Genomic DNA, 9,702 nt, shown 5'->3' on the forward strand with positions numbered 1-9,702 from the left:
GATGAATTTGCGATCTCAAAAGGTTATTTACCGGTTCATTTTTTCCATGAGCTTGAACTCTGGGGGAAACTTTTGCTCACACTTTTCTATTTTTTAACGAGCATAGATTCAGTCATAAAACTGCTCGAATTTTGCGTTTATTTTTTAACGAGCATGAACTATATGCTAAAACTGCTCGATATACCATTCATAAAAAGAACGCCTCCCGTAAGGACCAATTTTTATAGAGCTTATGCCTTACCACAGCTATGCTCACTTTTGGCAAATTTTACTTTTGCCCCACAGGCTTCTTTCATGCAAGTTTGGAAACGGCTAATCTTAAAACCAGATAAATAACCGCCCCTAGCTTGCACTCCAGAAGGTTTGCATGCCCCCAGGTATAGGATAGAATTTCGAGGCTGCCCCTCCTCTCCCCTACCTCTGCTTTTCTTTGGGTGTTCACAGTTACTTGTCATCTTGCCAATCTAATGTTAACGATACTTGTCTTCTCGTTATTCTAAGGGGTCTTACGCAGTACTCAGGCTTCCCGTCAGCCCACTTTTAACAAACAACTATTTGTGACAACGGAAGAACACTACTCAAAGATAAAACATTGGTATTATTGAGGGAGGCTTGCCTCTTTCTTATTATTCCAAAGACGGTTCGATTTGCTGCCGCAAATCAATCTCTTTCTTTGGCGGTGTCTATCATTGGGTTGTCCAAAGATGGTTACCTTCTATCAAAACAATATAGTCCCCTTCCTTGTAGGCTGCCCCTGCTTATCCTTCAAAACATATGTTTCGATGGGCGAGGCTTGAATTCAAGGATGTTTACTATCTGTTGCAATAAGGAAATTCCCACTTGGGCATTGCCCACTTTTTTAGACAAAGGTGAATGACTCTTTGTCAAACACATAACTTTAACAAAAGAATACTATTCCAGAACAACCCCTCTTCAATCCACGGACGGGGTACGGACTAGTCATATTCTTCTGCGGAAATTCTTCCTTATACCCGGGGTTTCTTCTGCCCGAAGCAGACCAGGGTGCATGCCCCCTGGGTTCCAGTCTTTCTTTCCGAATCACTCGCACTCATCGGGAAGAAGGACTGGGGGTGGAGGCGAATCTTGAGTGAACAGACCATTTAGGAATGGTATTTGACTATTTGCGATGCGAGATCCCGGAAACGAAAGTTGGTCTACGAGCTTGACCACCCTTCCTTCGTGTGGAAAACACATTACTCTAAAGAGTGAGGAGACTATCGCTCCCATGCAATAAATATAGTCCCGCCCAAGGAGTAGGTTATAATCCAAAGGTCCTTGGACGACCATCACGTTCATCTCGACGGTCTTCCCTTTCAATGTAACAGGTACATTGGGGAGGATCCCTAATGGTCGACTGGTTCCTTTATCAAAACCTGAGAGATTTCTCAACTCAGGTAAAAGCGCTGGGGAACCCAGTGCTTTCCAAGCAACAGAGGAAAGGATACTCACAGACGCCCCTTCATCAATGATAGTACCAGCCATGATCATTCTATAGATCTGGACAATGATTCTGAATGGTACACTGGCTGGTAACCGGGGTCTGCCTAGTTGATTCCAATCAAAGGATACAACCAGGTTGCTTGGTGGTGGGACCGAATATACGGCCGGATATGACTCTGATGATGTTCCTTCCTGCGATAAAGGAATGGGCGCATTGCCCTGACACTCATCAGAGTCGGTGCTGATGAAAAGAACCTGGATGGTGTCATCCTTATTCTCTTCAGTGAGGGTGTCGCATGAAGACGACTCTTCGGCGACGGTGTCATTTGAAGACGGGTCTTCAATGACGGAGTCATTGGACGATAGAACCTCTGAAGGAAGAACCGGGTCAACTGCCGTTTCGACCTTTAGACTTTCGTCTGGTCTGGATTCAGTAGGTTCATTCTCAATGACCGACACTTCAGCTGACCACTTGAGCGGGCCAGCTGGATTTTCAACTATCGAGGGATTAGGCACGAGTTTTTGGTATCCAGGAGGAAGTCGTAACGGTGATACCGGACGATCTTCCAAAACTCTCTTTGCCTCATCTAAGAATGGACATTTGTGGATGGCATGATTACCTTCACACAATAGACAGGGTGATCTTGGTCCCCTTCTTCGTCCTTCACTCTCGTTAGTTGACGGATTGCAATCAACATGACAACCAGAGGTTGATGCTACCGGATTGTGCAACCTTGGGGACCAGTCCCTTAGTATCCGGGGAATACAAGGACAATCACGATGGAAGTGGGTCCCTTTGCAAATGACACATGGCGATTTAGGCCCGGTCGGTGCAGTGTGTGGGTTTTTGTCAGCTTTCTTCTGCTTGCCCCCAGTCGCCTTCGCCATAGGCTCCTTCTGCTTCTTTTCTCTCTTCTTCTTTTCCTTCTTCTCCTTGGGAGGCTGACTTTTGCCAGCTCTACCTTGGGAAGATGAAGGATCAGAGGAAGTATCATAAGAAGTGGAAGGCTGGTGGGTAGTTCTAGATTGTTCTGACTGTTGATTCGACTGCTCAGGATTAGTGGCGATCTGGACTACATTAGTTGAAAAGAGCCATACAGGGAGGCCGATTGTCAACCCTGGAAGTGACAATGTAGCCATATGAGGCGCACCAACATCTCCCCAAGAGGAGAAGGGGTTTGGACTTCCGCCAAGGTTATTTCCTTGGTTGGTGGGCTCCATACTTTTCAACTGAAAGATCAACGTGGGAATAACAGGTGATTATGTTCCGCTTAAAATAAATTTTATTAACGACGCTTTTAGACACAAACTTGCTTTTTCATGTTTTAAGAGTCGAGAAAAAGCTAAAGATGACTCTAGTCGCCTTCGATGTTTTAACGAGCCCGAAGTGACAAATGCTCGGTTGGACTTTTTCAGTTATAGAGTTTGAAAAAGGCCAAAAGAAACTGCTCTGGAGATCTAGGCAGAGGGTGTGCCAAACCTTTCGCGAAACCACAGAATACGTTTTACGGTACGGGTGGTCGATCTTCGTGAATGCTGTGTTCACTGCATCGCGATCAGTAGGGCGGCCGACACGGTTTCCTAAGGATAAAGGATAAAAGCCTATAGGGGTCTCCCAATATACGCGACGGTACGCGGGAGCACAAGTCCGTGTTAGTGCCACCGACTCTCAAGAGGAATCACCCACCTTCGTAGAGATCGACAGTCACTATGTTTAACGACGCCGGAACACGTCTCTACCTAGACCTCTAGATGTTTGCGTTATGTTACAAAGCGTTGTTATGTAAATTGGGTTTATTTTAATGTTGATCTTGCTTAACAGTTTGCCTTTCAGGGTCGCCACGAGATGTATATATACAACTTCCTATATGCAATCTAAGATGAGAAGCAAAACTTTTCAATCTTTCAACTTTGAAAACCTTAATCTACTGAGGGAAAAGAAAGACACAACTTTTCTCACAGATCATAGAACACACACTAAAATGCACATTTTCCTAAATCGTCAAGCACACAGTCAAATGCAAAATGCACAATGCATGTATTTCTTTTCGTTATCCTTAATGTTGATGTAAAACAGAAAGGAAACTGTTGTATAATTTTGAATCTAATTTCAAGTAGAAATAAACAAGCTTGTCCAAAATAAAAAAGACACCTTATGATCGACTTGTTTAAACACTGGAAATGTATAGATTCAAACCATAAAGTGAAAAACAAACAAACTCAAACAGCCATGAACAGTAATAAAACTAGCTCTTAAGATCACAAAGACACTTTTACAGTTCAGGATCTAAGAGGCCACAGCTATACTGGTTCGCTTTTCACAATGGGAAACTGTAACTGAAACAAGAAATACTGAAAGAACATTCACAGTTTCATCACACAACTGAGGCGGAATAATGTCAAGGAGAAGTGGTTTACAGCAAGTACAATGACCAGCAAGCAATCAGCAAAAAAATCAGTGAAAACAGGGCCAAGACACAATGGGAAAACTGAGCAAGACAAAGGCTAACTGGACCAGCGCAGGCTCTGGTCTGTCAGTTTGACTCTCAGCGCAGTTCCCGAAGGGAGTACTTGCGCTGTAATGCAGACTGCCTGTGGACAGCCTACTCTGGGACACGAGAGTTGCGTCTACAAAGTTTTCCGGGTCATAAAAAGCTCAAAAATGCACTGTTTTTGCTGAAATAAAAAGCTATAGGTCAAGTACAGGCTAAGGGATGATCAAGAGGATGAAGATCTATCACAAAGAGTAAAGAGTCTTTTGTAGATAAGCTCTTCAAATCTTGAATTTGCTCAGCAAATGAGCAAGAGTAGCAGTCCCTCTACTTCGCTTTTGATATAGTCAAAAGCTTTTCGATTTGGTACTCTTTTCTTCAAGAAATGAATAGCAAAATACTACAAACACCAACAAGATACTAGGTTCCCCAGCGGAGTCGCCAGTTTGTTGTGGGGAAAAGTATCCGACTCGGATGACCCTATCCCTACTCTAAAGGTGACAGTCTTTAGCAACAACTGAAAGTAAAGCTTTGATATTTTCCTTTATGAAAGTACAGAGAGAAGGAAGAAGAGATTAACCAACCTGGTGTCTTTCGCTTAGTCGATCCTTATCCTCTCTCTTTGTCTCTTGTTCCCAGCTCCTTTTCTCTCTTTGCCGGTCCAGCTACACACCGATCCTGCACAAACAAGAGAGGAAACTACAAGATACAAGTACTCATAACTGATGCATGGATTAGAGTGAATCAAATATACATGTAAATACAATACATCAATGCAATACAAGTATATAGGAGAACATGCAAAACTTTATTGATAGAAGTAACAGGGTTCTGAGAAGGTTACAACCAATGATGGCTCCAATCCAGCAGCACCTCCCCAGCAGCAAGAACTCTCTTCTTCACCTCTAGTAAAACAATCACCCAATAGCTCTAACTGTAAACCAACAGCACCTCCTTGCTTTACACAAAATTCCAGCCTCCTTAGACCTCATAGAAGAGCTCTATATATAGGAGAGAAGAAGAGAGGATGAGTCAGCTTGAGACTGACATGAAGCTGCCTTGTGTCCTCTCCCTCTTCAGTTAATCTTCAGTTCTTGAGTCCACTTGGAGATCCTTGCTTACACATGGTGATCAAGTACCTCTTACTCATCACAGGGCGAATCTCATGAACCAAGTGTCAGTTTGGAAGCTTCCTGGGCAGTTGACACCTTGCAGGATGACTGTGCCACTTGGCCAATCTCGCCCAGCGCAGGTAGCCTTCATTAATTTTGACTTCCAGCGCAGGTACAAGGAGGGACAGTTGCATTCCAGCGCAGAAGCTCAGTGGAGCAGCTGACATGATCCAAAATAAGCCTGTTTTGAAGTGTTTTCAGGTGGAGAACTGATTGGAAGTGCTGTTGTTTGATGACCTTGTTCTTTTAGGGGTAAGAACAACATGTTTAGGGACTGAGGATCCCTGTAATTATTGACATTTCATGCTCCATGGCGCGAGGCACAAAAATGTCTATAACACCAAAGAATCAAAAAGAATCAAGGAAGAAAACATCAATCAAAGATGGATGAAAGTTACTAGAAAGATCCCACAAATTGTTGGTCCCTTTTCAAGAATGGAAGAATAGTAGACATTGGCTTGATGCAACCAGTGATGAGGAAAAAATAATTTTGGATAAAATATTATATCAGAGAAGAATTGTGATAACAGAAGATCATGATTTACTTAAATGAAACAATGTTTGGATAAAGAGTTATAGAATTATAGAGGATTACAAAGAAATCTCGAATCAAATGATCTCCAGTAAACCAAACTTTAGAAAAATATTTGCATTCCCAACATTTGGACTAACTTCTAAGATAACCCAACTCATCTTTGGTTATAAACAAAAAAATTCCTGACAAAATAAGCTTTGAAGTTGAGGGGGGAAATTGGGCCAACAAGGTGAAGCAAGCACATGAGAGATGTTGAAAGCAGCTAACATCTATTGCTGAAATGTGAAATCGCAAATCAAATTTGGAACTTTACTGAGATTGGTGCAAACAAAGTGTTTCAAGGGCCAACCCAGTGGAGTATCCCTCAAAAAAATGAGGGAAACCTCCTTCGAAATATCCCATTTTGAAAATATTTTGACCTTGATAAATCATCCTAGGATTTGCAATCTAATTTATTTGAAAAACTAGAAATCATGGGATATTTAAAGATTAAAAAATAACCTCCTAATAGATTTACTTCGAGGTGAAGAAAGAGATAGTCGAGACACCCAAAAGCTAGTGCGAAAAACTCCCTTACCATAATCCAAGTTGATGTGAAACTTTTCCTTGGGAAATAAATCTCTATTCAGAAGAAAACAGGTAAAAAATTGTATTTTAATGAGAAGAGAGACCATGGAAATCATTAACCTCTATATTCATAAAATTTAATTTTGACAGGGCTTCGAAAGGAAATCTAAAAATATTTATCATGGGTTGATTTATCAGAGATAACTCATTAAACTATTACGAAATTTCTGCAAGTGTCAAACTATAAGGCTGAGAGCCAAGGGTTGATCAAAAGAATAAAGTGTGTTAAAGAAAATGAAATTTGCCAAAGTTATCACAGAAGGAAATTCGAAGCTCCTAAATAATTTTATCAACGAACAGACTGCAAGAAAGTATTCATAAAATCCCAAGTTATGTGGAATAATGTTGGAAGTAGAAGAAATCATTTCAGAATATTGAAGGTGTTTGTGTTAGGAGAGAGGCCAACCTAATGGTGTATTGGCTGGAAAACATTGCAATTCAATAGCAGATGAGTGACAAAATTAACATGACACAAGAATCAAGATGATATGTTAGAAACGCTTGAATGAATATATAGAGAATGTACTCTCAGATAATTTAATATAGCGATCAACCATATATGATGAATGTTTGCAGAGAAGAATAATAGAACTACAGATTGTCAGCAAAGGTATCATTCAAACAAAATATATCTAATTTGAGGAGAACAAAAAAATGATTACATCCTAACAATATAATAACTGTAAATAGGAATAGGGTATGTTTGAATGTCCAAAGACAGATAGGTATCTCTATAATTAAAGCTAAAATGAGGAAAGTTTCCATCCCAATGAAGTTAACCCTGTCATAGATATGGTGTTTCCTCCTTTGGGAAAATGAATGTCTTTGCCCAAGATCTATAAGACCCTCTCATTTAAGGGAATCAGAAAAATATAACATACAACTTTTCACCTAGGGCATATTCCTTCTTTCCTATCCTTAGATTATAGGAGATAATTTCACACTTCTTCTGTATGTCACTATTGAATTATCTTTTGAGTCCCAATGAACATTGTCACTTGCGGACATCAATAAAATTATCGTATCTTAGAAGGTATTTTTAGTATATTGTTCTTTATTTATAGTTATGTTCCAAGTATAATATATGTTTTTTCTTGATAGCTATAAAAATAATAGGATATTTCTTGTTTGTTTGTCTATTTGTAGCTTAGAATAGGGAGCATTGAAGAAAGCTTCCACTATCTCTATAAACCTGATGTAAATCACCAGTAGGATATATATTTTGATTAATAGAATCAATTTGTTCTTGTCTGTGTATCTTTCTCTAGTAAAGGTAAATTGAGACCCATTGATATAGTAATTCATAAAGATGGAACAGTAATTAGGAGAATCGAGGCAGTAACTTCCCAACAGAAAAGAAGAAAAAATACAGCAAACCCAAATCACACCTAATTTCAAGCGAACTTAGTTTCTAGCCAACCCAACATATGGAAAAGAGAAGTTAATAAGAAAAAAAATTTCATCAGAGCTAGGTGGACATAAGTTATGCACATGTTTGGTGTGGCTCTCCCAAATAGGCAAATCAAGAAGAGGTTGTTGGAGGCCTTGCTCATGGGCTTAATAAATCAACTTTACAACATCGCACATACTCATGATACCCTTGATAAATTGCTCTTGGGCTTCAACCTATAGGAGGAAATGGGGAAGATAAAACCATTAAACCCAATTTGAGAAAAAAGAGCAGATCGATATCTAGTAGAGAAGTGAGAAGAGAACGTGTAGTACCTGCTATATAAGTTCCCTAAGGATGCATTTACAAGTGTTCCACATTTTTGTCTGAGGCACAAATGATGAAGATGGTACTGTACTTTTAGGGGAGGTGATTGTGGATGTTGATATACTGTTCAATATTTGGGAAAGTGATTCCCACTTTGTGATCTCTTATGCATATTTGGCTTTGAGGTTTAGCAAAGTTGCCTTCATTATGCGGTGATGCTACCTAAGATGTTGTTCATTGTTGGTAGTTTTGGTATTGGTAGAAATAAAATGAGGAGGGGGGTAAGCATTATGCTTCCACTTTCGTCTCTTATATAAAAAGCTATTGTTGTTCAAAACCTCCCATTCATATCCTATTGCAAAATATACTAAAGTACGAGATCTCGATCTAGGCTTCTCCTCCATAATTCATTGAGAACTCCGGAGGATTGATTGAGCCTTAAAAGAAATATAATGAAAAATGGGTGTGGGAAAATGGTGAAATGAGAAATGGTGTGGCTGTGAATGACTTGGCCCAACGAGTAGAAGGAAACTCATGAACAACCTGACTCGTTTTATAATTTTACATCCCTCGTCAAGAAACTGTGATTTTTATGGTTATTGCTACATTTAGTTGCAATGGTTGACTCATTGATTTGTATGGCATACTTTGTATATTCACCATTTTATTGTGCTTTAAAGGAAAAATATTATTTACCTATGTGCATAAATTTAGATATTCGGTACACTTATATGAATAAATTTTTAGCTAAATTGTTTAAAAAATAATTTTATATAATTGTATTAATTTAAAATTATTTTAAGAACATCATTTGAATGAGTTTTAAAGTTAGCTTTTAAAATATAATTAATATTTGAATTTTTATTTTTATTTAAAAAATAAAATAAATTTTAAAAGCATGTAGAATAACACGATTAAATAAAGATGATAACCAAAAAGTTGCACTTAAAAATTACTTGTTTTATATGTTGATTACATTATAAATTTATGAAATTGCTAGTTTATGTTTTGGTTAATTTTTACTATTGCACTAATTGTGCCAAGAGGCATTCGAAAGTCCAATATGGTAAATATGTTTTATTGTAATGTAATTTCCTGTAACCATTTTGAATTGGTCAAAATAAAAATAAAAGAATTGTTTAATGAAGTATAACATTTTAGCCAATCTGTAATAGCATTTGAACCCCTTATATCGCATGTAAGTTTAGAGTGTTGAAGCGACACAATTAAAATAGCAAAAATAAATTCCTAATTCATATTATTGTAGTAGTTGTTAGGTAGCCGTATTTTTGTTACTAGACTAAATTAGTCATTCATGTTAGTCATTTTTAGTTGTGTTACTTATGAGCTGGGCTTATATTTTAACCCAAGATTAGATTAATCATTTATGTTAGTCATTTTTAGTTGGGTCACTTAATATTTCTCATTTTTGGTAGTATTTCACTTGGAAAAGTTGAGGTGACTAACATTTTTAGTCACCTATTCACTAATTTCATCATTTTCTAGTAGTGAACTGAATGAAAAAGGTGAGGTAATCATGAACAAAGCTTAGTTGGTCTGCAAAGGGTATGCCAAGATAGAAGGGGTAGATTTTGAAGAAACCTTTGCACCAGTAGCCTAACTAGAAGCCATAAGAATCTTTCCTTCTCCTTCCATTGATAGGAACATCAAAGTTTGTCATATGGATGTAAAGTCTAC

At 38.5% G+C, this 9,702-nt stretch overlaps 1 pseudogene; it reads right to left on the bottom strand.

Moving 5' to 3' along the window:
- Positions 1–7,691: 7,691 nt before the first annotated feature.
- LOC149180929 (uncharacterized) lies at positions 7,692–8,408 on the bottom strand (annotated as a pseudogene).
- Between the last annotated feature and the right edge of the window lie 1,294 nt (positions 8,409–9,702).

Source organism: Pinus tabuliformis, chromosome 3_2, assembly GCF_031772625.1.
Source record: "Pinus tabuliformis cultivar Carrire ecotype Pingquan chromosome 3_2, CPIR1, whole genome shotgun sequence".
In the NCBI taxonomy this organism is placed as follows: Eukaryota; Viridiplantae; Streptophyta; class Pinopsida; order Pinales; family Pinaceae; genus Pinus; species Pinus tabuliformis.